The 25,417-nt window shown below is 38.2% G+C and overlaps 1 long non-coding RNA gene across 2 annotated transcripts in view; it reads right to left on the minus strand.

Annotated features, from left to right (window-relative positions):
- LOC131135074 (uncharacterized) overlaps positions 1–15,754 on the minus strand; it is a 28,495-nt gene extending 12,741 nt beyond the window's left edge. Inside the window, exons 1-2 of one of the 2 annotated variants that reach the window (XR_013627922.1) lie at positions 15,623–15,754; positions 15,394–15,433 (exon numbers count right to left, since the gene is read on the minus strand). This is a non-coding gene — a long non-coding RNA (uncharacterized LOC131135074). The remainder of the gene's footprint in view (positions 1–15,393; positions 15,434–15,622) is intronic. The other variant, XR_013627921.1, reaches the window with a different exon arrangement.
- Positions 15,755–25,417: the final 9,663 nt, after the last annotated feature.

Here is a 25,417-nt window from a genome sequence, read left to right on the forward strand (position 1 = left end):
CTGAAAGAAACAGCATAGACGAACATGGAAAGTATGCTGGTTTAACTGGTGGACCATGCTGGACCAGGATAATTTCCATGCTGCTCTATGCTGGTGGACCAGCACCAGCAAAATCTCAATAGTGATGCTGGTCCACCAGCATGATCTAGCAGGTTTTCTTTAAAGGGTAGCTATTGTGCTTTTTTATTTTTCTGACCTATAATTAGATTAATTAGATTAATTGTTAGAATGTTCTATTCTTGTGTTAAATGATGCCAACATTCCAGATAATGAGGTTTGCACATTTGGAAGTGAGCCGTGAAAGAAGTTAGGGATGGCTGTGAATGCTTGGTTTCAGAGTTTTTTTTTTTTTTTATGTCACAGTTTGCAGACAGTGAGCACAAGCTGTAGGCCCCGCCCCCAACCCAGCTTTGTCGGAGATTTCACCGTTTTAGTAAGGACCATTGGGTAAAACTGGACTATGCCCAAACTGTTGCTGAAATCCGACGGCTTTGCAACGTTACTTAGTCATGTTGAACTCAGAAGTCCTACCTTTGTTCTTTTGTGTAAGTAAGCGGTTGTCATATATTGGCTAGATAGGCAGTTGCACAAGCTGTATTTGTTTGTCTATGTGTGTGTGTATATATGTGAGAGTAATTACTTTTATTGTTTTATGAGTTCTTATCTTGCCACATTCTTGCAGGAGTAACATGAACATCTGCAGGGTTGCTGTTGGCGCATCCAGGCAGCTCCAGGACCTGGGGGTCGCTGGGGGTCTCTGATCAGGGTCACGGGAACATTCCCTCTTCAGCACATTCAAACACTTTCTATTGTCTAAGCAAATGAATATAAGGGTGATAACTAATGCTATATTCATTCTATCTACATTTTATTCTAACAAATACATATGATAATAAACACGGGAGTGTATTTTGGGAGATACTATAGATCAAAAATACCCATTAGTACATGTTCGGAGACAAGCATTCCAACACCCAGGTCATTTTCACACAATTGACAACTTGCCACAAATCCATTTTACCCATCTATTAAATTGAAGAGCCCTTTTACCTCTATCATATTGAGTGTGACAGATTTTCTTTGGCAGGTATTCAGTAACCTCGTCATGACCGCAAATGCTCACTTGTTTGCCACTCCTGTTGCATTTACGGCTTTTACCTCTTCCTATTCACCAACAGGTGTGACAGAGGAATGAACTGCAGGGTGTTGCACCCACAAAATGGCAAAGCAGCAACTGTGTATGAGCTGGAATGAATGACATTTGGTCATTTTAGATACATTCCTGTTATTTGTGGGATCGGGCAATAAACGTGCACCTTATTTGTGCACTTTTCAAATCGTGTGAGTGTGTGTGTGTGCGTGCGCTCACTGTAAAATGGTGCATTTTAGAGTTGCCTATTCCCCAGAGCCTGCTCAGACAAATGGAAATTTAAACCACCAAGCTAACAAGGCAGTTGACAGGGTGATATGAGGTCTATTTCCATTCTGGCATTTCATAATGTTAAACACCAGAGTAATCAACAAGCCGCCTGGCTTCCTGTCTGTGTTCCTCGCTCAGTCCCTCACCTCCCTTGCTCTTTCTGTCTCGCCAAGAATTCATTTAACACATTCATATTGGATTTCCTAATGTGTGTGGCGGAACAAGTGGCTTGTACAACATGCATCTGGACTGCTTTTCTTACCGACAGCCCCAATTTGTATTTGTGTCCAAGCACCTGCTTGCAGCAAGGAAGAAAAAGTATATGAGTGTGTGCACACTTGAATGTGTTCTTGCTATTGTGTTGCGTAGACAGGTTCAATTTGTGGCACTGATATGAAATTGATACAAGAAAAAAATCTCCTTCAGATGTGTTACATAAGCATAAGCATGTTCAGAGTGCATACAGTGTTTTGATAATTAATAGATGTAGGCAGAGAAGAGAGAAGGAAGGGTGAAACAATTCAGACCTAAGTGTGTGTGACTGATCAAGGAGGGAATGATGGCGAAGTGTGCTTTTGCATGCCAAAATTGTCCATCAAAGTAAGGGCTGATAGAAACACGTACTTTCAAATCAAATGCTGGGTTCCACCTTGACTCATATAATCTTTCATGGTTGCCCTGTGATTGACTGGCGACCAGTCAAGTGTGTACCTTGCCTCTCGGCCAAAGTCAGTTGGGTTAGTCTCCAGCCCACCTGATACCCATAATAGGATGAGAGGTAGAAAATGAATGGCTGTCTTTCGGTGATGGTTTCAAGGTTATGAAGTTACTTTTTTCTGCTCATTATTTTAAATATTGGCCATGCTATTTTCCCATTTACTTGCAAATCCAGTTGCAATTAAAAGGTTATATGCATTTACTGTTGAAAAATTAGTATTTGTGTTCCTTCCATTGGACTACAATTCATCCACAGTTTTCCAAGCTGTGGCCGTAGTTTTGATTTGACATGTTTTTGGACTGGTGCATATATGTATATCATTGACATATTTCCATGGTGTACTGCTGACAGTCTTTGCCCCTTGACATGTGGTTTATCACTTACTGTATATCCGATTTTTATCCACATACCAGGAATGTGACGATCATATTTTGGCTTCTTGTCCAGTGATTTTTAGGGCTGAAAAAATAATACTTGTTGCCGTTTCTAGCTTGTTGTGGAAGTCTTGTTAATTTTATTAAGTAATTCACTAATTAAATCCCAGCCATTTCTCAAAAGACATGCCACTTTTTGATGATTTTGACTGATTCTTCAAGGCATACAGAATATTGTCTTCTAGGGTGATATGCCTAAATATGCCTAAAGAAACATTAGAATCCCATTTTTCATCAGACAAAAACTTTGTTTCGAATTTTTCTATTCTTTATTAATCAGCGGTAAAACATATGTAAGTTGGAGCAAAATTTCAGTTTTCAACAAAAAACAAAGAAAAACAGCTTTTTTTGAAAAGATGCATTCCAAGCAAAACTTTGAAATTTTGACACAAATGTAGCCATATGTATTCAGCCAAAATATCTAAAAAAAAAAAAAAACAAAACTATGCCACAACATAAACAACACAATGGTGGTTATGCATAAAAATAATTTATCTCAGGGTGTAAAAACCTTGGTAGAGAATGAGTTAATAGAGATGGCCCGATCTGATACCGGCCAATTCTATCGAATTGGCTATTGGAAAAAAATCCCTGCAATCTGCTCCTAATGCCCAAACTATTACATAAATCCTCATTTAGCGTTACTTGACATGCTGTAATGTAGATAAGCAGCAGATCCAATGCATTGTAGGACAGTAGCTAGCTTCAAGAGCATGGGTTAATTAACTTAGTTCGGTTGTCATCGCAGTGCTGTAGAGTTAGTCTACGTCAGGGGTGTAGATGAAGTGTATACACCCTACCGTCTCCAGGAAAAGCTCTATTACTTTCCTGTAAAGGTGTGATCACCTTCTGGTAAGCGTGAATATTATAATCCTCCATCCTGACACCCGCATCATCTTAGTTTTCTGATTTCTGTTTTTGATCAGGAAATGATCAGTGATTTTTACTTAACAAAAAAGTTCAATCAACAAATTAATTTTATGTTATTATTGGATTGGGTATGCTTCCCCTGACTGCTGTTACTGCAGCACGGGCATCGTGAAAATGACTATAAATTTCTTATTAACATTTAAATATAGCCAGAACCTTGTAAAGCCGGGGTGCATAAGAGGTTAAAGCCCAAATCCATGCATTTTTTCATGCTTAAACTGCTATGACGCATATCCAAACTAGGCCCCATCCCAGAAAAATGTGAATTGGGTCACTTGAACCATGTAGTGTAAATCCAGCCTTAATGTCACCATGCCTGTTGGATTCCATCTTATTTCTAAACAACAAATTTATATGCAAGATTTTCTACACAAGCACCTATGCATGTTTTCTGAGCCCTTCATGACAAGCACACTTCAATTTTTCAGTGATTTACTTGTTAGAACATATCCTACTACAGTTTGTTTATCCCCACTAATCACTTGGAATCAGGGGTTTTAGGGGGTATTTGTAATTATAATTACAGTGTTTATTTTCTCCCTTCAACGCCTGACAAACTGTCAAGCCGTCTGACATTTGACGTCTACAAAAATGACACTTCCAACAACGCTCATGAATGTGTAAAAAGGAACTGCCGCAATGGAAAATTCCCCCACCCCTTCTTTGATAGTTTGAAGATTAGACTGGGAATATGTTAATAATGAGAGATTACACCCATCTGTAGCTAACCGGATTACAGTTTAATGTTGCTCTTCTTTTCTCTGCAGCTTTTACTCCTTATTTTCCCTTAATTTCCTTCCCCCTCCTCGTTCATGTTGAGACTCCTACAGTTATAGTTTGGACTTAATGCTTCCTTAAAAACAATATATATAAGACCAGATGGTGTTCAATTTCTAAATGTTATTGGTGGTTAAAGGAAGACATAGAGTTGGAAACAGTCAAGTACATGTGGATAGAACAAAACAAGCCTTAAATTGGGTTAAAACATGTTCCACTCCAGTCTTATAGGTGTGTAGACACTCAATATGGGATTTACGGCTCTTTGAAGGGAGTTGGATCTTGACAAAGTGTGTCCCATACAACATTTTCACTTTAATACTGCATATGGTGAAATGCCTTGTAGTCTTGATCGAGTGATATCACTCAAACAGGGAACAATAGTCAGCAATAGTTGGTATAAGAAATATTTACTTGTGATCGATTCAGACTGCATTGATTGTTTGGAGGGCCGGAGGTTTGTTTTTTCGCTTGCATGGTCTTGCGAGGATCATAATGCTGTTTTTTTGTGGTGCTGCTTTGGATGCACGATGGGGTTGTTCGCACTGTTATGATCACGTGGGATCTGCATGATGGATCTGGCGCTGGATATCCGACCGATATAATATATTTTTGCTTACATCGGACCGATATCAAATATCAATCTCAGATTAGGCGCCCCTAATCGCGAGGAGCTGTTCCTTTCAAAGATTCCTTCAAAAGACTGGGGGGAACTTGTCGCAACCAACCCAATACATGCAGTATTGGTGGGAATTATTCGAATATATTGATTATACTTTAATTTCACTGTGTTTTTAATTGTAAACATTCGATAAGGTGGTGTCATATCCCCGTGCTTTGAAAGAAAATTTGATTCCTAGTTGGAATTTTTCCGCACCTAAAAAACATTTTACATAAATCACAACTAAGAATGCAAATTGTAGAAGGCGCAACCAACATGTCCGCACATGTCGCATCTCTAGTATAGTAGACACTGTCTCTTCAAACACCATGGCGATCTTTTCCTTTTTCTGCGTCAAGCAATTGTCAGCTTAATTGCTGGTGTTATGTTTTTCAAGGCGTCAACTCACGAATCAACCATGACATTCAGTTATTATTTAACTTCTTTCATTAAAAATAACAAACCAAAATCTTGGCTCACTAACTCGTAAAGGATAAAACCAAAAACCATAACTTTTGTATTTTTGCACTTGACCGTGCTTAAAGACTAGCCCTGCAGCCAAATGTAAAATATCCACAATTTTATGTAAAAATGTTTACATTTTAGTAAGATTCCAACTAACACCCAACTAATGTCCCGTTTTGAGCTTGGCTGAGATAAACATTCCAATGTGAATACACACACATTTCTGCGCATACACGCATTTGTATCTACAAAATGAGCACAGTGTCAACTCTGAGTTAATGATGGATAATAAAAAATATGCTAATGAACCAGCAGGAGGCAGAGACTGAATTACACCATCAGATGTGGGCAGAAGTTTAAAGAACCCTATTTTGACAACTTAATTACTTCTTGCTGGGATATTACTTTGAGTTACTGATTGACCCCATTAAAATCCAGACAGGAAGCCAGCAAACACACAAAAGTGTAGCGAGGAGTGAGGAGATTGTTTCTAACAGCTTTTGTAGTCGGAGGGAGAGGAGAGACACTCGCTTCTACAGTTTGGCAGAAATTAAATGAAGGGCAATGACATTAAAAGGAATGTAACACAAAGACAGAATGACAGGCAGAAAGTGACAGAGCAGGGATGGAAACAATGCTTTCGTCTCTATCTGGAGCATACTGCTTTTGCCATTGATTGGGGATGCCCTTTCTCTTTTCCCTCTTTTACCCCCGCCTGCTCCCAGCTCTCTTTCAACTCATCTCCTTCTAGCTCTAACTCTCTTTCTCTTAACTGTGTCTACTCCTGCTTATCTCGCTTTTCCCTGCCGTGCCTCTTTTCCATTTGTACGCCCCACTCAGTTTAAGCACGAGGGGGGGGGGGGGGGCGGGATAGGCATGACCCTGGGCTTGTCAGTGCCAAACACAATTATACTTTCTGCAGAATGGAATGTTGCTATAATTCTCCCATTGGATTCTTGCTTTTTGACAATTTCACCTCCAATTTATTACACTGGTATGAAATTATTACATTCTTTGTTTTCAAACTGATGTCCGCGAATATCTCTGATTTAGCCAAAGTCAATACTAAAGCTGTATAAAAATACAGTCTATTAACTCAAAATATTTATGCGTTTTTTTAAACCCAAAAACTCACTCCAAAAGACTTGTATACATTCATTCATTCATTTCTACCGCTTTTCCTCACGAGGGTCGCGGGGATGCTGGAGCCTATCCCAGCTGTCTTCAGGCGAGAGGCGGGGTACACCCTGGACTGGTGGCCAGCCAATCACAGGGCACATATAGACAAACAACCATTCACACTCACATTCATACCTTCAGACAATTTGGAGTCGGTATTTAACCCAGCGTGTTTTTGGCATGTAGGAGGAAACCGGAGTACCTGGACAAAACCCACGCATGCACGGGGAGAACAGGGTGCAATTGAACCCTGATCTCCTAGCTGTGAGGTCTGCGCGCAAACCACTCCACCACCGTGCAGCCATATATTTTTTTTTATTTTATTTTAAAATATATATTCATATTTGTGTGTTTATGTATATATGTGTGTTTTGAGCAAGAGGCAAAAAGGAGTTCATGCAGTTTAAAGCCACAAAAATGGCCGTTTTGAATACCGTATTCGGGTTCAGCCCCACCCCTACTTCAAACAAATCCTATCCTGTTATGAAAGGTGTTATTTATGTATTTTAATCCAGTTTGAACCCTACAACCTGAATGATCACACTGAATATAAGATTACCTTTTTAAAAAAAAAAAATTAAGATAAAAATAATGTTTTCCCCATAACACCTTTCTTACTCTTTATGTAACTTTATGTGGACTTGAGATTTAATTTCACTTTATTTTTGAAATTCTTTGGAGATTGACACTACAATATTATCCCCTGGTTGTTGACAGTAGAGGTTTCCAGGCAGCACTTAAAACTGGTCTCAGGCTAGGACTGCATCTGTTCAACCTGTTAAAAACAACACAGTAATCCCTCAGGGGCGACAGCTGGACAGCACTGTAAATTAATGGGTCTACTTTTCCATTTCAATATTCCATCCATCATTTTTCCACAATTTATCCGGCTCAGGGTCTGCTCAGCATAAGTAAGAACTGACACGGCTTTGTCGAACCACAACACTCTCAGTGACTCAGTTTACATCTTGATTAATAAATATACTGTATTTGCTGTGGAACTATCTAAGTAAACATACTGTATTGACAACAAAGACAATAAGAAAGCAAATACAGAGAGAAAACAAAGCCAAGGTCTGTCCTCCGAATCCCTACGGGCCAGTGTGTGAAGCCTAAACGTATACGTGATAAATGGATGTTTGAAGTATATTCTCATCCCTTTTCTTCTCGCTAAACAATGCACCCCTTCCCGCTCTTCATATTCTTTTGTCTCTGTACTCTATTTGTCTGTCTCCTCCTCGGAAGAGGATGTCATGTACAGAGGATGCTACAGGGGCTGCTCTGCATGTGCTATGATAACGAGGTGTCAGAACTCCCTTGGGTTAGATTTGCACTACTGGAGATTTGGCTGCTCATTGGATAACATCACCAGATAAGATGATGGCTGAGAGCTGGGAAGAAGGGAAAGCAAGACGGAAATACAAAAGCATGCTTGTAAATGAGTTAAACTCCAGCAAGATATGCATTTATATACACCCTAGGGACAGTATCCGGGGAACTCACCTGGGAACATCACAGGTATTTACAGGTAAATATGGATTTAATACATTAGAGTAGAACAATAAGAGTTTTTCACTTTATTGGGGCTAAAGAAGTTTTCATATTTGATATTGTATAGTAATCTTTGTTTTGAATGTGTTAGAGTGAATATTTCTGAGAAAGTTTTTAGTCGAATTACGAGGATGAATAAAGGGAGAGACTTCAACTGCGACTTTGAAGATGAAGCGCTGTGAAGAATACAAGCGCGAACGCATCAATGGCTGTCAATGACTGAGATTACTGCATAACAATGTGAGGTCAGGGGTGGTTGCTTTTTAAGAACACGCCAAGCGGCTGATGATATGATGAGAGGAAATGCTTGAAGGCGGACTTTGATGTCATCGATACGGCAATTTTTAGTAAACAAATAATTATTGGTGACTGTTCTTCAAAGAAATTCACACGTCACATTTCAACGACCATTTTATTATCTTGTCAAGGCACAATACTATAGAAATGAAACTTGTATATAACTTAGTATTAGTACAGCGTAGAAAGCAGTCTACATTTATGGACACTAACAGCCAAGTAATGCATTTAAGGCTTATGAGATGTCATTTTTGGTGATGTTACCATGCTGGAAAACGGTTTTATATATATATATATACCAATACATGTTGGAATTTCTATTTCTCTCAATGAACCACAGCTGCCCAGTTTCAGCAGCATTCATGCAGCCCCACCCCATGATGCTACCACCGCCATGCTTGACTGTAGGAAAGACACAATTACCATAGTAGTCAGTTGTGTTGCCAGATATTTTGACAAAAATAGCTGTGTGTTGAGCCCTTTCCAGTGTATAGTAAATGTACACTGCTATGCACGCTAATATTGAGATTTTTTTCTTGTAATTTTTCAACTTTATTCTTAAATTTACAACCTCATCAAATTATTTTTCTTTCAATGAGGCCCTAACACTCAATCATACTGTACAAGTGACTGGAAGTATATAAGTATAATTTCTATAATATTGTCCCTTGAGAATTGGTGTGGTAATAAAAATGATTGCTGACATGTGAAGCTTATACTCAGTTGTGTGAGATACTGTAGACACTGAACTCACCATGGACTCAAGTAAATAAGAGGCTCTCTTCCTCAAAAGTCAGGATGAGGAGAAAACAGCCAAGCACAATGGCTGCACCCAACATAGAGAAACACAGGAGGGGAAGGTCAAAGAATAATAGTGTTGATGGTACAAATGTCAGCTGTGCCATTGTAAAATGAAACGGGCAGACATTTAAGTAATCATCCCTTTCCAAGGTCTGACAGAAGCTGAGAGAACACAGAAGCCGGATCAAGAAATCAGAACAAAGACAGGGACAATGGGAATAGAAAAACAACAGAAAATATATGAAGACATGTATGGACGTACATGCCACCGGCATTTCAAGAGGGTCTTTGACATCATACATGGTCTCTCAGGTTGCCAAGAAAGGTGCTTAAAATGTAAGTATATGACATTTCGTGTCACGATGCACACCCATAAATTATCAAATATTCACAAAAAAAAGAAAACTACTTGTGTGCGTGTGGCATAAGAATACGTAGTTGTACTTATCTACACTGAGCAAGGACGTCCCATTATTTTTAGTTGACTTTTTAATATTCATTCTGTCTCCCAGGTCTAAGGTGAACACTTCAAATTGCAATGTATGAAAACTATTACCATGTAAGTGAAATCCGACCGTCATCAAGGATAAAGACCGTATTCCTGACCATGGGAAAATATATCTAAAACGGGTACAATGCATCTTGGGAAACAACAATTTGCCCAAACGCTCAGTTAGTCGAACAGCAATGAGTTGTATTGGTGAGCGATTGGCTTATCCTGTGGCAAGATGTTAGAAGCTATCAACAATGCAATACATTGGCATTCTACAAAAAAACATAAATATATTTTTCATTCCTTACTCCACCACACGAGGGTGCAACTGGGCAATATCCCAGGACGTAAACAAGAAGGCCTTACTCATCACAGTCAGTCAATTGGGTCAATGAAGTTTCAAATCAGTGGCAACATTATTATGTATTGCTAATATTGTAACAAGTATAACAACAAAATATTCATTTGCAATGTCCTACATATAATTTGTGTATGTTTTATATGAGCTTTTACATCTTTTATTTTTGCTATTGTAATGTGTTATAGTGGCATTGCACTGTAGCCCAATGCATGCAAATTTCCCTCAATAAAGTCCTGATTCTGATTACTGTACTTCCAATAGTGCTCAACACTATATGTTTTACAACGTCAAAAAAGTCACTTTGCATTTTGGAAACTATAACCCATAGTGACGTTTACTAACCTGGACTTTACTATGCCCGCTTCATGCACATTTAGGTTGAATTTGGCTTACTTTAACTCTATATCAGTTCTAATGGCATTGTGTGTGCTAGCATTTTTTTGACAAAGTAGAAATAGGATGCATCACATCCGGTTAAAATCTTTGCAGAACCCCACAGCCCTGACTGCAATTAAATCCTTGGGAGAGGGAAGTGAAGAGATAAGATTTTATAATTATTTTTTCTGTTATCAAAAGGTCAGGCTGCTTCAACTTGGGTTGATCTAGCCAATTTTAAGAATAAAAAGTGTTTCAGAATAAAATGTAAATGCATTTGTGGCACTGTAAGTGCAGCGCAAAGTTGATCAGCACAATATTTTCTGTATTATTATTATTTTTATTATTAATGTTATTGTTGTTTCACATACGTCAATATTACGTCTTCTATGAAGTTAAACGTGACATGTTAATGTTAATTTACCCTTTCATTAATGATTAATATGTATTTATAATTGTTGTAAAAACTATAAAATAATTTTTGATTTTACAAAAAGCAAATTTTTTTCTAAAGTTAAAACAATTAGCATTACTAGTAGGAATTACATAAAAAAAAAAACTCTGCCTTGCCTGACTTTTGCTATTCCTCTAACCCAAGCACCAAGGTAATGGAATGTAATATTGTAATAGAGGATGTGACAAAATAGAATCAAACATTGTTAAGCTATAACAGCATCAAGCTGGTGTGATTAATTTTTAAGGGTCCATCTTCCATACAGAAATTAAGCTCAGCATTTGTTCAGGTAGTCCACTTTTACAAGCTCAGCTCTGCTTCTATCGCTACATACGAATAATAGAACCAAAAGCAGCCCACATCAGCTTGCTGACCCACTTCCACCCCTTTCCATACCTTGATTTGGCTCAGCTGATTCTCTTCCAGGCAGTCAGCTGGCAAATCTCATATCGGTAGGGAGCACTTATTTAAGCTGCTTTAGTCTGCCCATGCCTTCTTCCCACTTTGCCTGGATGTCACTTTGCAGCTCGTCTCTACCCCAGCTCCTCTTTTGCATGCTGTGTCTAACTGCATCAGTGTCACTTGTGTTGTCATTGGTGCTGACTGTTGTGTAACCTGCGGGGGGTCTTTTTCTTGTTTCGCTGCATGCCTGTGGCTTCCCTTGCATGCACATGAAAAACACATGGAAGTCCCACAACTGAATTTTACCATGATCTACCACATATTTACTAGAAGTATGGCTTTGTAAACTCATTCACATATTCATAAAGTTTTAATGACAGGAGTGGAAGAGTGGAGATGCATGTAACCTAATCTAGCAAGCTTCTCAGCTGAGGTAGTTATGATTATTGCTCCGTATTTTCCAAACTATAAATCCCTCCAGAGTATAAGGCTATGTTTACACTGCACGGTATGTTGCCCACTTCAGATTCATTCATTCATTCATTCATTTTCTACCGCTTATCCTCACAAGGGTCACGGGGGTGCTGGAGCCTATCCCAGCTGTCTTCAGTTTGAGAGGCGGGGTACACCCTGGACTGGTGGCCAGCCAATCACAGGGCACATATAGACAAACAACCATCCACACTCACATTCATACCTATGGACAATTTGGAGTCGCCAATTAACCTAGCATGTTTTTTGGAATGTGGGAGGAAACCGGAGTACATGCAAACTCCATACAGAGATGGCCGATGGTGGGATTGAACTTATGTCTCCTTGCTGTGGGGTCTGCGTGCTAACCACACAACCGCCGTGCAGCCCCACTTCAGATTTTTTAAATAAATGCCATGTTTTTATTCAGTCGATAACATTACCAAAAAAACAATTTTACTGGTATTTGTGATGTGAATGCGTCCAGGAAGTCACACAAGGAAAATTACGTTTGTGGCACTTTCAAGGATTTTGTGCATTCCAAGTCCACATTTTCCTCACAAATTGTTTTTGCGTGGAAGATTAAGAAATACAACATCAATGAATTTTGACTATGGAATTTTGTAGTATAACCGAGGAGCATGTAGGTGAATGTTGGAGCCAATAATGGTGGGACACCGATATGTGTAATTGGTTCCAAAACATTGTAGCCACTGACACTTTTCGACTGCCATTTGTCTTTGTGTCTGTTTATTTTGGTGACAAATTGTGATGTTTGTCGCCTTTTGATTACATATAGGTTGAATGTACAAGACACAAGATTCAGACTGCAGTAGCATTTGTCAGATTTATTTACATGTCACATTTACCAGTATTTATAAACAACATTTTTTCAGTGTCATGGTGATACTCCCAGCAACATTTAGGCTAGTAGTGCTCACATTGTAGGGTATGATGCCTAATAGCAATATGCAGCTATAATAATATCCTTATGCAGCTCAACAGTTCGACTGCGTTCAAAGAGAGAAATCCTTTTTTGCCATTTAGAGATCATTACAGTGTGAAAATAACGTTGATCCACACTTTCACCAAAATTTTGGCTTTTAAAGTCTGTGGTGTTTGGATCGGCTGATGACTAGCTTCTTTAATGGTTGTTTGCAATAAAGTGATTACTCTTTGTGATTACTTTTTTGCATTTTGAAGTTGCACTTAGAACCTCCAACATACAGCAAAATGTAAATTCTTGCAATTTTTCAGCTTGTCTTAAAATTTTGATCAGGAGTGTTGACAATTTCTAAAAATGCAGTCGCACCTCTACGGTTGAAGGTGGAACATTAGTAATGATTTATCCAACATGAAGCTCTTAGGAGGTTTCTGCATGTTGGTTTTGCTCATAACTGTCATTGAAATGCACTGGCTTTCATTCACCCCTGCAGTGTGAGTGTGTGTACCGACAGAAGGAACAACAGACGCTCCTCATTCACTCAATGGCTGTACAGCACGGAGGGACCCATCCAAATTTAATACATCGCCATTCATAATTAACGGACCCAATCTCGGTGCTGTACTGTAGTGAGGGACATCGCTCTCATTTTTGCTCTCTCGCTCACTCGCTGTCAATCCAGCCCGCTTTCATATTAGTTGTATGATTGCCTACAGACAAGCTCAGACACTAATGCCGTTGTGTGTCAGTTTTCTCATTTATATGCTATGGCTTTTAATAAAACTTTTTTTTAAACGAGTTCTTAAATTTAACATCCTATATTAATACAAGGGTATATTGCAATATTTAATATATACTCAATATATACTTCCTGATTCCGGGGTCAGTCCGAGGGAGTGAGTCGGGGAGGTGTCAAAGTCATAACACATGATTTCAATGTATGATATGTTCATCAGCATTAATCAGGGTGCTAATTAACTGGTTAAATTATCATTTTAAGTAGTACATCTATTGAAGTTTTCCAAGCATATCAAATTGGAAAGTGTGTTGCCCTCCCTCCCTCGTAATTTTCCTCAATCAAGTGATATGCAGCCATTATTATCTTGCACAGTTTTTAATTTGTGCCACAACACCTTTAATCCCCATCATTACGGTCTAGGAATATAGCAAATATCCTATTATGACGAGCACTCCGCCAGCTTCCGCCCTCACGTCATTTTCTGCTCATATCCTTTCCAGCCCACTCTGCTCCTATGGGATTTGGGTAGTAATTACGGTGGATATGGGACACACTTTCACATCCCTCTGGCCAAGGAAACGGTTACAGAGTGGTCAGCATTAGATTGTATACTACTGCATGTGCCTAATGCATAGAATTAACTTACTGTGTAAAAAAAAAGATGTAAAATTCAAACACCGGCAGGCATTTATGAAGATGGGCATATGTTTTCATTGCGCTGTTAACAATTTTGTATTCACAAGTATTATAGAATAACTATAAAAAATGACTATGTATGACTGTACTGTATTTTTCTCATTTCGGTTTGTATTATATTTAAAGTTAGTTGGTTAACTTGTTTTATAGCGTTTGCGGTGTATTTAACAAAACAGTATTGTCAAATGCTCATTATCCCAGCTGTCTTTGGGTGAGAGGCGAGGTACACCACTCACATTCATACCTTTGGACATTTTGGAGTTGGCAATTAACTTAACGGGCATGCTTTTGGAATGCAGCACGGGAGGAACATCCAAACTCAGAGATTCAAACCCAGGTCTTCCCGATCTCCTGACTGCGTGACGTACATGCTAACCACTCTATCACAGCGCGATCCTCCACAAAGCATATGTCATACTCATGAATGTAGAATTGCACCTGTTTATAACAAGTTTGCATCACATTGACAACCTTTAAAGCTAAAATGGTAAGCATGAGGTGAATGAATTTACCGATAATGTGGTCCATATGCAAATAATACAAGAAGCATGCACATAAAGTATAAAAAAACAAATGGAAAAAAAAGTGTGAAACTCCAATCCCCTCACATAAACAGTGTACACACTATCCAATGCTATCGTCTGACATTCAAATGAGGAGCTTCAAAGGGTTTAGCTCAAAATACTCCTGTTTCTGATACCTTAAACAACTCTCCTGAGCATTGAAATGCTGAGTACATACACTCACATATTTATGCATGCATGCACACTTGCTTGAACACTTCACACCTCAGCAAAAACACACTGATTGGTCCCAGTGCAGAGATACTGAAACAGAGACTTTTTTTTTCTTCCTTAGAGATTGTGCATAATGGCACATTTATTATATTTTTCCCAGTGTGCATTTGTTGTAACCCTCATTTTGACTGTGCAGGTGTCCTCAAAAAAGATATATTGTATAATCCTGCTAGTTCACTTCTGCCAAACATCGTTCCTCCTGATACAAGCTATAAAAAACATTTGGCATCATCAATTTATGAGTGAAAGAGTGGCATTTCAGAGTTTTGCAATGGGTGACAATATGTAGCCTCACTTCAATTTCACACATCCTTTGCCCTAGAGCAAAGCCATCGGTGTTGAAGCCAGATGCTGATACCTCAATGGCTGCACTCACTCACCTTCTTTGATTTCACACAATACCACACACGGTGCAACTCAGCGACTTACCTTTAAACACATCTGAAAGGCAAGGAGATGAGGTTGGTCCCTGGAAAAGAGGATTAAGGTACCTACTGAGCCTATGTTGGCCCATACACACGGCACAAAAAACACATATACCATACATGTATCATTGAGCACAAATATTATGCTGCAGACGGCTGCTAGCTAGCAAGCTAGCTAGCCAGTCAGCCTCAAATTTATTTCTTCTAAACTTATGAAACAAAAAAAAACTTACTGCTTCCACACAGAATGGGAGAACTTTTTTCACTCCATCATGATGGCCATTTTCCAGTGATTCACGCTGCTAATACTGGAGCTGCTAATGCTATTTAAGTCCATTCTTCTCTTCAAACATGGCCGTATTGACATAACCCCCCCATATAGCTGTCCTTGGCTATGCCTGCCTGTAATTTGCAGCTCATCTTGCAGTGTTATAAATCTACATAATTTTTATGACACATACAATATTTGTCTTTGGGGAACTTGAAAAATGTGGTTATCTATTACAACAATTAATGGCTGAGCAGTGTACCGAGTACATGCTTACAATACAATGTTTCTGGGTTCTGTTCACCATAATGGTGGCCAAAGACATGCCTGACATACTACGGAGTTGGATGCTGACTTGGCAGTCCTGTTCAACTCTAGTGTCCTTGATCAGAACAAAGTGAATTGTATTTACAATTGCTACCACTTCCTGTTGGGGCTGCACTTGGACCCAATGCAACAGGATTGCAGCAGTAAGAGTTGAACAGAAATCCCTTAATCTGCACAAATGAACTAACCTGAGGTGATACAGCCTCTTTCTGAAACAAGTACATCAAATGACTCTGATGTGAATACAATAATATTCATGAATAATGAATAATCAACGTAGAAATGCAAGGCAAGGTTCACAAAATCATTAAAGTGGCGAAACACAGAAGTAATTACACACCGAGTTACCTCATCTTTCTGTTGTCAATGCAAAAAGGTAAAAACGTAAAGACTTAAGTCTTAAAAGTTTAAGGCATTCAAGTATTCAATGCATTTTCTGCATGTAAAATTAAAAATGTTTATTCTGTTTGCTTACATTTCAGTTTGTGTCTGATTTTCTGGAATGATTAATGACGCTTAACCAATGTTTCACTGTGTAATATGTGGGCACCTCTGCTGTATAGGAATCTATTGTTACAACAGTGAGTTGGAATTGACAGCTCTAACAATACCTTTATGAGTTCTGTCTCTAAGCTAAGCTGTGTGTAAGTAAAAGTAAAAGTAAATAGGCAACTACACTTTATAATACAAATCGGTAAACTCAGACCAATATATTCAATTCTCTCTATTTGCTGATGTTTTTCTGGTAAGCTAAAGGAACTAAAGTAAATCTTATGAATAGAATGTCAAGAGTTACGGATGATGTGGATGGAGACCTCTGAGGGATTTCGGACTGGGAGGAAAACTATGCAGCACTACGATTCAAATCAAAAGGCAGCAGGTGTCATGATCGAAGAGATAAAAAGAAGTTCATGGGTTCAAGATTGAAAAATATTTGTAAAAAAAACTGTGCAAGGTTGAAACAGCTTTGTGAATCTCAAGAAGCAGAGCAGCAAACCTTCGCAGTGAAGAGGAATTACGAGTGATTTCACCATTTCAATGTCATTTTTTGAATATCTTATAAAAAAAAAAACAACAAGAATGATAATGAAAAACACTGGCATGAAGTAAACCAAATAGCAAGATGAATCATCATGAGAAATATACAAATACACACATGCACACAGGACATAATCATTGGCACACAATATAAATCTTAGAGCCATACATGTATATGTGTTTATGCCACGCTTAAGCTATTTATAGCAACTTCATGTTGACACAAACTCACACATACAATATAGTGTTTGCACGGTTAGCTATTAAGATACCTTGATATAAATTATGCAAAATGTGATTATGATTATAAGAAATTTTGTATTGTATGAGTGAACATTGTAACAGCAGCAGTACAGTTATATTACCCCAAACAATGTAAAAATACACCGTCATATGACATTGGAGGTCCAACTGGTGAACCTCAGCGCCATTTAACTTTAGAGGTTCCACTGTATAAGTATCCTTTAATTCTTCAATTGTTATTTTGGCTGTGGTGTTTGTTTTTTTTATTCCTGTGTCTGCATGTTGATCTGTCCACATTTCCCCTTGGAGACAGTAGCAATGAATTATGTATCAACTGGCCTATGCTCAAGTCTTTGGAGGGGGGAATTGTTCACACATGCAACCGCATCCTCGTTCATGAGTTTTGACTGAAATTGTGATATTGTTATCTAGTCTAACCCCTTACACACACACATTTACATTATATGTAGTAAGTCATCCTCATCCGACTGGTCAGAGTGAAGGGGGCAGTAGGGGAGTAATCATTGTCAGCAAAATAGAAACTACTGACTCGACAGTTTATAGTTTGTTTTTCCTTGGCCGCTGTAGTAGTGTGATTGACAGGAGGGGTTGTGATGAACCCCGTAGGTCATGCATTTAAAAAAAAGAGTGAAGTAATGCTGCACAAAAAAGAGATGCGTGTGTACTGTAAATAGGGGAGAAACTATTAAAGGAAAAAGTGTTTGTATGAAATCAGATCAACAAACTGTGCGACTGACATGATTTAAATATTAGTCAATGACAACTAAACAGAACACGTAAGGCCATTTTAGATTAAACATTTTATTATTAAGAGAGAGAAAAATAAATCAAACCTATATGGTTCTGTGTGGAAAAAGTGAGTCCCCCCGTTAAAACGCAACTGAGATTCATTGAGATCCATCAGTCTGGAAAAAGGTTATGAAGCCATTTCTAAAGCCTTAGGACTCCAGCAAACCACAGTGAGAGCCATCATCCACAAATGGCAAAAAAACGTGGACGTTCCCAGGAGTGGCCAGTCAATCAAAATTACCCCAAGAGCCCAACGACCAGTCATCCAAGTAGTCACAAATTACCAAACAGCAGCTGGATGGAGCTGGTGATTTCTTGATATTGGGCATGCCCATATGTGGTACAAGCTGAGTGGAACCAATCACAGTGGGCGTGCCTGGAGGCGGTCCGTACGTGGAATAAATTAAAGCGTTCTCTACGGGTTATCTATTGGAGTTAACAACTCAATACAAAGAGCCGAAAAGGATCATAATAAGTGCTTTTTAAAAAGGTAGCCATGCTGGAAAACGCTCCAATGTGGCTGAATTGCAACAATTTTGCAAAGATGAGTTAGCTGTTATTCCTCCACACAGGGCCATTAAGGTTTGGATGTTTCTTAATAATAAAAAAGTTGAATTTAAAAACAAAATTGACTAATATTTACATTTGCTTGATGATCTGAAACATCTAAGTGTGGCAAATATGCAAAAAAAGAAAGAAACACGAAATCAGGAAGGGAAAAACACCTTTTCCACACCAATGTGTGTTATATAACACTCTCTTAAATATGCTAAAATATCTCCCCACCACGTATATAAATCAAAGTGTTAACCTTCGCCGTCTTTCGACATCAGAAACACTACAAATACAAATGGAAACTTCCCAAGTGCTGAATGACATCCTACTTCCTGCTAACAAATACCTCATTAACATATTTTATACTAAAGGTGATTATGTCAGATTTATTTCACTTGTCTGGAGCTGCACACCATGTCTTTCACAGCTCCTGCATATTTAAGTTGAGCTGAAGTACATTTCGCCTCATTTAGAGTCATGTAATTGCCCTCAAAGTTAAAATATTCATCAGACTCGGTACAGTTTTAGCTATGAGCAATGCAAACGCCTCCTGCCATTCCTTGAAATAGTACATCTTTAATGGTTTGAATATACTCTCCCTGACACTTAGTGGCTTTTCATGTTTTTGGTAAAACTGCCACATCATGTTGTAAAATTGTGCATGGTCCATTTATATTCTAAGATACAATGAGTTGAAGTTGTTGACATGGACGGATGAAAGTTTTTTTTTTTTTAAATGGTTATCTTTAAAAAAAATATTGCCAAATTATCTGGAATAAAACAAAATGATTGGTTGGGTGATATTTTTTTATATAACGGTATAGATTCTTCCAATGATTAGAAGTCATCAGGACCGTCAAGGTTTTTACCTTTTTTTACACTTTTGTTAACTTTCAATGTCCAATGTTTGGTGCTCTCACAGAATTTCTGATCGGAAATTTTGTGGTGTTGAATAAGACAAGAATATTCATTCATTCTATCGCAGGGGTGCTGGAGCCTATTCCAGCATATTGACAAACAACCATTCACACTCACATTCATACCTATGGACAATTTGGAGTCACCAATTAACCTAGCATGTTTTTGGAATGTGGGAGGAAACTGGAGGACCCTGGAAAAAAAACCCACGCATGTTTGGGGAGAACATGCAAACTCCACAAAGAGATGGCCGAGAATTTAACTCGGGTCTCCTAGCTGTGAGGCCTGCACGCTAACCACTCGGCCGCCATCCAAAATATTTTTAGTTCTTAAAACCTTTCTTTCGCAGATGCCAATGTTCGATGTCCTAACTTCTCCCCCTTATGCGGCACCCCCAGCCAACTGTACCAATCATTTTTCAAAATTTAAACCATTTAAATCATCCTGCTTAGTTTACAAAGCTTTACACCATTTGTCCCCTCCTACAATGAATAAGTTCATCAAGCAGAAATCTGTCCGTGGTCCTGCACGAGTGACCCGGGCCACAGTCAGAGGAGACTGTGAACGTCCACGAAAACGAACCGCGTTCTCTCAAAACCTCCTGTCAGTCCAGGGTGCAAAAATTCGGAACAGTCTTCCTTTATCAGTGAAGGACTGTCCAAGTCTACAATCATTTAAGATACATCTAAAACTATGGCTGAGAGAAACACTATCATGTGAGCATGCGTGACCTATTAGTTGCTCATGTTGGTGCAAAAAGGACTAGTGCAATATAAACTGGTGCAATAATATTTAGTATAATATGGATTTGTGCAATATAAATAGGTGCAATAATATTTAGTGTAATATGGATTTGTGCAATATGAAGTGGGTCTGCGTAATATAAATCTGTGCAATAACGTGCAGTGCAATATGGGTTAGGGCAATAGAAGTTGCATTTGCTAAATGCTTGATGGACTCTGATGTGAGGATGTGCAATATGCATGTCTTTTTCTTTTTATACTTGTCTACTGTCCTTGGGTTTGTCCTACTGTGTTTTGTCTGCATAGTGTCTTGTATGTATACCTTACCATCAACCTGCCAGGGAGTCTGCAGATGGTATTTAGCTCAAAGCTATAATCTGGCATATTTACATTTGTAAAAATGTTCGTTAATATGTGCTGTTCCCTCTTTAAATCAATCAATAAATACAAAAAATAATAAATACATTTAAACATTTACAGTTATCCATGTGACCGGTGTCGGTATTGGGCGATTTCACACTTGGGTGTATCGAAATCAGCAGCATAAAACCCCTCTACAAATCATTTCTCTGTTAAACAGGGAAATAAACATGCTTTCCAATGACTGATATTTATTATCAAGAAGCTACACTACCAAATACAGTGGAATCTTGATAATTAATGAAAACCAGAAGTTCACATTCATACTCAAATGAATACATTTTCCCATAAATAATAATAATAGTGTAAATATAATTAATTCCCAAAAGCAAAAAGTGAACAGAAAAACATACTAACCAGGCATATTCTAACCGAGGTTCTTTTTCTTTCATGTGTATTACGGTACTAGCAGTTACATATATTGAGTTAGTTTCATGTTAAGTATCAGTAACCATATAATTAAAACTGTAAATGGCGGCAAAGTGGCGTGTAAGGAACGGCAGCAGCATGCAGTTATGAAGGCATGTGACAGCTATATTAATGTGGAACTACTGTAACAGCCCATGCCGAACATTAGTCAGCTTATAAAGCACAGTGCTTAACCTTGCCATGTGTGGAGGTCAGAAATGCCAGTGAATGCCATCATACACCTCAAGCGAGAGAGAGAGGTCGCAAATTATATCAATGAGACTGAGCAAATATGCTATAATAAGGAGTATAATATAAACTGCCTGTCAAAAGATGCATAGCAATTTTAAGTACAAGCACTTAATTTATGATGTGGTCACTTTACAATTTTTTAATTCAATTCAAGACAAATTCAATGATTTAGACCAACATTAGTGCATTTTTTTAATCAGCTTCCAAGTGAGTTTTTTGAACAAAAATGACAAGTTGTCATCATGCAAGGTTATTTTGATATATATTCACATTAGCAGTTATTGATGCCCAGTCGGTATAATTCCAACAATCAACTCCATAAATGAGAAACGGTTAAAATCTGATTATGTGTCACTTCTAGATGAAACAAGCACAGTAGATGCTCCCAAACAATGCACACGTCAGTCATCCATTGGGCTCCATGTGGAATGACAGCGACATATTGAGCCCAAGCACGCTCCAGGGGCCAAAGCCAGTGAGTGGACATAAACACATAAAATGCACACAGACACACCCTCCTAGCATTAACAGAACACATCCGTCCCTCAGCAGGGACTGGGATGCAAATAGCCTTCAGTATCGACAGACACTGGGGGTCAGACCTCCTCCCCAAATCTCAACAGACAGCAGCAATGAGAACTCAAGGAGATCCAAAGCATCACACTGTGCCAAATAACAGTTGGATTATGTACATTTGTACTAAGACTGTGTACATTTTTCACAACAGCTGTATATAAGAACTTTTTCAGTGTAATATGATCATATGAATGTTCTTAGGGCGGCACGGTGGTCGAGTGGTTAGTGCGCAGGCCTCACAGCTAGTAGACCAGGGTTCAATTCCACCCTTGAGTTTGCATGTTCTCCCCGTGCATGCGTGGGTTTTCTCCGGGTACTCCAGTTTCCTCCCAAAAACATGCTAGGTTAATCGACCACTCCATAGGTATGAATGTGAGTGTGAATGGTTGTTTGTCTATATGTGCCCTGTAATTGGCCCGCCTCTCACCCAAAGACAGCTGGGATAGGCTCCAGCACCCCCACGACCCTTGTGAGGAAAAGCGGTAGAAAATGAATGAATGAATGTTCTTAAGTAATGTGATTAATTTAAAAAAATGAGATTTCGGATTCCGCATTTTTGACTTGAATGCATCTTGGAGTCAGCCTCTGTTCTTGTCCAAATTTAACAACTTCATTGGATCCACTAAACTACTTCTGTTGAGACCTTGGTTTGGCTTTAAGAGACCCACATGAATTATAAACCATCCAAAGAGGACAAGGTATGGTTTTCCATCAAGGGAGGGTGACATGAGGTAAAGTGATTTGAGCCATCATCCAACAATAAAAGTAAAGTGGTTATGACGTCTCAAGAGACAAAATGGCAGCAACGGTACCTTTATATATTTCCAAGCTCTGATTTTTTTTTTTTTTTTGATCACAGCTACATATTTTGTGGATTTTTCAATATGTGTGCATTTTTAAATGGAGTGGGTGTTTTTATTGGCCTCAAGAGCACATGCATAGTAAGTTATTCCAAAATGTGAGGTGCCAATGCAAAAGATGTATATGAATTGAATAACAAGCATAAATAATCAGTGATGGGAATTTCTGCTCTTTTGAGGGAGCTGGTTCTTTTGACTCGGCCTCATAAAAAAAGAGTTATTTATGAAAATGTAATTATATTGAGATGGCTTGATTTGTATGCTTAACAAAACAAACAAGCAATAAATCTCCATTAAACAAAAAGGTCCATTTTGATTGTGTGTAGAGTCGTCCCTCACTACATCGCAAATAGAACATCACACTCTCACTCTATTGTTGTTTTTCACAGAGTAGTTAAATAATAAATGATCACTGTTTTGTGTTTGAATACAGTCTATTAGTAGTAAACAAATGTGTATATTTAGGCAAATTTTACTTTTTTTTGGCTTGAATAACGTTTAAAAATGTCTGAGGGACTCCTATCATAGCCGAATGACGCACATAGAAAATAAATTACTTTGTCGCTTTAATGCTTCGCCAGACTCTGTGTGTGACTGTCTGATAGTCCCACTGACACATTATGTCCACATAAAACACCAAGTTTAAGAAATTATTGTTGTGGGCCCAAATCACGCCATTCAAATAAAACTTTATGCATGCATATGTATTCATATCTAAAAATTGTGCTGTCACAATGCTCTCTTGTCAAGTCCTTAGTCAGTAGGTTTGGAGAAGGTGTAATATTCAGTAATCTCTTGTTTATTGTCATTAATTAGTCCTAGACACAACCACACAATGTGATAAGCAAGTTGATTATTCATGAATAAAATTGTTTACGACCTATTAAATATACCATCATACCATGGTCATTTTTGGTGCGGGTAATGGCATCGGCTGACTTGTAATTGGGAAACTGAGGAGTTGTGTGACTGTCTGTGTGGCTGGCTGCTATGTATATGTATGCGTTTATGTTGTTGTTTTTAAATTGCTTCCTTTGTAGTTGGATTCTGGGGGCAGAGACAATAAGATTTGTCTTCTTTCTACTTCCTTTCATTCTGGATGGAAGAGTGTTGTGTTTATGTTAGATTGTTTATATTTTCTTTTTGAATTAAATAAATGCTTTAAATGAATAAAATGCTTTTTCACATTATTAGAGAACTCTAAACATGAAATAACACCCCTACAGTCACCTGTATCCTCATATTATCCGATATTGTAGACATAACTTAAGCCATTTAAGACGTAAATACATCTTGTGCCAGTGAGTGTTGCTATTAAAGTGTCCCCATGGGGGAGCTGAGTGCCGGGGGGGACAGCAAGTGACTTTGGGATTTTTACGTTTTTTTATTGTGACTGTTGTGTGATTCAAACCTACAATAATAGCATGTTGTTTCGGCTTGTATCCTAAAATCTGGTATTGTGTCTTACCGAACATTACAGTAACATTACTGACACCTAGTGACCATTGTAGAATACTACATATCAATCATTCTCAGTGTCTTTGAATGCGTCTTCTGAATGCCATATGTACTGTAGGTATTTCAATTAATTTAGCCATTTTAATGCTTTAAAAGGCTTCATTTTGTAAATAAGATGTGTAAAATTTCATTCAGTATACATATTTATGGGTAATATAATAAATATTATTTTTATAAATTATATTTTAACAGATTTATTGTATTTTGGGGACTGCCATCTTTGTATATGTAGAAGTTATTTCAGGATTGTATTCTATAAAATTTATTTTCAATGTGACAGAAGAATATGAGAGCAAGTAAAATATAATATCTGGGATATGCCAAGCGTGCATCAATTGTTTTTGAATAGAATGGCGAAGAGCAACTTCTTGCACTTGTGCATCAATGGAAAATTGGCAGGACCGAGTCTTTTCAGCTACGGTCTTACATAATAGGTGTCTGCCATCCTTAACCATTTCATTTCAATTTATTACAATTTATTACAATACTCAATTCTCCACATGTGCCGGTGTGTACACGTGAGTGAATTGAAAACATGTGTTTGGTTTAGATAAGTGGTGAGTTATTACTATCTCTTTGTGCCCTTTCAGACAATAAGTCATTTGTCAAAACATAGATGATGTTTATACTGGCAGGACAAGAGAAGAAGCAAGATCCCCTTCTCATCAACGATGCACGTAGATTACATGGATGCCACATTGTAGACACTTTCATAATGGTGCCATATTTCATATATTTCCTTCCCTTTTCTGTGCATTGTAGCACGGGAAAACACATTAATATGAGCTACCTAACAATGGACGTCATTGGGCACATGTATTTTGACGCAAAAAACGTCACAAAAAAACCCCCAAAATCACCAACAGCGTTCCATTTACATGTTTTTTTTTATTTTTTTTATTTTTATCTCACGGATTAAAACACAACGTGTCACTAATCGCTAATTGCACATGTATGTATATATCAAATGATGCAACGTTATTAAAGTTTGGTTTTTTAATAGGGCTTCATAGTTCTTTGTTAGCTAGCTCATATTAACCCATTTTCTTGTGGTATAATGCACAGAAAAGGGAAATAATGTTTCACATAAGG

This window comes from Doryrhamphus excisus, linkage group LG8, assembly GCF_037039965.1.
Source record: "Doryrhamphus excisus strain RoL-2023G ecotype Guam linkage group LG8, RoL_Dexc_Guam_v1.1, whole genome shotgun sequence".
NCBI classification, from domain to species: Eukaryota; Metazoa; Chordata; class Actinopteri; order Syngnathiformes; family Syngnathidae; genus Doryrhamphus; species Doryrhamphus excisus.